Genomic DNA, 2,774 nt, shown 5'->3' with positions numbered 1-2,774 from the left:
CCCTGCCATTGGAGCAAACAACTTTGAGCTTAAGCCTCAATTAGTTTCTCTAATGCAACAGAATTGCAAGTTTCATGGACTTTCATTGGAAGATCCTCATCAGTTCTTAGCTGAATTCTTGCAAATCTGTGACACTGTCAAGACCAATGGGGTTGATCCCGAGGTCTACAAGCTTATGCTTTTTCCCTTTGCTGTAAGAGACAGAGCTAGAACATGGTTGGATTCACAACCTAAAGAAAGCCTAAACTCTTGGGAAAATCTAGTTAATGACTTCTTGGCAAAGTTCTTTCCACCTTAAAAATTGAGCAAGCTTAGAGTGAAAGTCCAAACCTTCAGACAAAAGGAAGGTGAATCCCTCTATGAAGCATGGGAAAGATACAAGCAATTGATCAGAAGGTGTCCTTCTGACATGCTTTCAGAATGGAGCATCATAGGTATCTTCTATGATGGTCTGTATGAATTGTCCAAAATGTCATTGGACAGCTCTGCTGGAGGATCTCTTCATCTGAAGAAGACGCCTGCAGAAGCTCAGGAACTCATTGAAATAGTTGCAAATAACCAATTCATGTACACCTCTAAAAGGAATCCTGTGAATAATGGGACAAATCAGAAGAAAGGAGTTCTTGAGATTGATACTCTGAATGCCATACTGGCTCAGAATAAAATATTGACTCAACAAGTCAATATGATTTCTCAGAGTCTGTCTGGAATGCAAGCAGCAACAGGCAGTACCAAAGAAGCTTCATTTGAAGAAGAAGCTTATGATCCTGAGAACCCAACAATGGAAGAGGTGAATTACATGGGAGATTCTTATGGAAACAATTACAATCCTTCATGGAGAAATCATCCAAATCTCTCATGGAAGGACCAACAGAGGCCTCAACAAGGCTTCAATAACAATAATGGTGGAAGAAATAGGTTTAGCAATAGCAAGCCTCTTCCATCATCTTCTCAGCAACAGACAGAGAATTCTAAGTAGAGCCACTCTGACTTAGCAACTATAGTCTCTGATCTAATTAAAACCACTCAAAGTTTCATGACTGAAACAAGGTCCTCCATTAGAATTTTGGAGGCACAAGTGGGTCAGCTGAGTAAGAAAATTACTGAACTCCCTCTTAGTACTCTCCCAAGCAATACAGAAGAGAATCTAAAGAGAGAGTGCAAGGCCATAACCACATCTCACATGGCCGAACTTGGAGAGGAGGAAGAGGCAGTGATTTCCACTGAGGAAGACCTCAATGGATGTCCACTGGCCTCCAAGGAGTTCCATAATGAGGAACCATGGGAATCTGAGGCTCACACAGAGACCATAGAGATTCCATTGAATTTACTCCTGTCATTCATGAGCTCTGATGAGTATTCTTCCTCTGAAGAGGATGAAGATGTTACTGAAGAGCAAGTTGCTAAGTATCTTGGAGCAATCGTGAGGCTAAATGCCAAGTTATTTGGTAATGAGACTTGGGAGGATGAACCCCCTTGCTCATCAAAGAACTGGATGACTTGACTAGGCAGAGATTACCTTTGAAGAGACAAGATCCTGGAAAGTTCTCAATACCTTGTGCCATAGGCACCATGACCTTTGAGAAGGCTCTGTGTGACCTAGGATCAAGTATAAACCCCATGCCTCTCTCTGTAATGGAGAAGCTAGGGATCATTGAGGTACAAGCTGCAAGAATCTCACTGGAGATAGCAGACAATTCAAAGAAACAGGCTTATAGACTTGTAGAGGATGTCTTGGTAAAGGTTGAAGGCCACTACATCCCTGCGGATTTCATAATCCTAGAGACTGGGAAGTGTATGGATGAATCCATCATCCTTGGCAGACCCTTCCTAGCCACAGCAAAAGCTGTGATTGATGTTGACAGAGGAGAATTGATCATTCAAGTGAATGAAGACTCCCTTGTGTTTAAAGCTCAAGGATATCCCTCTGTAACAATGGAGAGGAAGCATGAAGAACTTCTCTCAATACAGAGTCAAACAGAGCCCCACAGTCAAACTCTAAGTTTGGTGTTGGGAGGTTCCAACATTGCTCTGAACATCTGTGAGGCTCCATGAGAGCCCACTGTCAAGCTATTGACATTAAAGAAGCGCTTGTTGGGAGGCAACCCAATTTTTACTTATCTATGTTAAATTTCTCTTTTCTTTTGTTATTTTATGTTTTCTGTAGGTTGATGATCATGTGAAGTCACAAAAACAATTGAAAAAGCAAAAACAGACTGAAAAACAGAATTAAAAACAGAACACCCTGGAGGAGAAACTTACTAGCATTTAAACGCCAGTAAGGGTAGCAGAATGGGCGTTAAACGCCCAGTCTGGCACCATTCTGGGTGTTTAACGCCAGAAATGGGCACCAGACTGGCGTTTAACACCAGAAAAGGGCAAGAAGCTGGCATTAAACGCCAGAAATGGGCAGCAGCCTGGCGTTTAACGCCAGGATTGGCAGAAAGGGGCATTTTTGCACGTCACTTGGTGCAGGGATGAGATATCTTTGACACCTCAGGATCTGTGGACCCCACAGGATCTCCACCCACCCCACCTCTCTCTCTCTTCTTTACCCATTCACGAATCACCTCAATACCTCTTCCCCAAAAACCCCTCACCTATCAAATCCCACCATTCTCTTCACCACTCACATCCATCCTTCATAAAACCCCACCTACCTCACCATTCAAATTCAAACCACTTTTCCTCCCAAACCCACCCATAATGGCCGAACCATACCCCCCCCCCTCTCCACTCCTATATAAACCCATCTTCACTCATTTATTTTCACA

The 2,774-nt window shown here is 42.9% G+C and overlaps 1 non-coding gene across 1 annotated transcript; it reads right to left on the bottom strand.

Annotated features, from left to right (window-relative positions):
* Nucleotides 1–307: 307 nt before the first annotated feature.
* LOC112739083 (small nucleolar RNA R71) lies at nucleotides 308–415 on the bottom strand. Its single transcript, XR_003170024.1, has one exon. It is a non-coding gene; the product is annotated as a small nucleolar RNA R71 (small nucleolar RNA).
* Between the last annotated feature and the right edge of the window lie 2,359 nt (nucleotides 416–2,774).

The sequence above is a fragment of the Arachis hypogaea genome, chromosome 13 (genome assembly GCF_003086295.3).
Source record: "Arachis hypogaea cultivar Tifrunner chromosome 13, arahy.Tifrunner.gnm2.J5K5, whole genome shotgun sequence".
NCBI lineage: Eukaryota > Viridiplantae > Streptophyta > Magnoliopsida > Fabales > Fabaceae > Arachis > Arachis hypogaea.
Note: the sequence above shows the minus strand (reverse complement) of the source record. Positions and strands in the feature narration are given on the sequence as shown.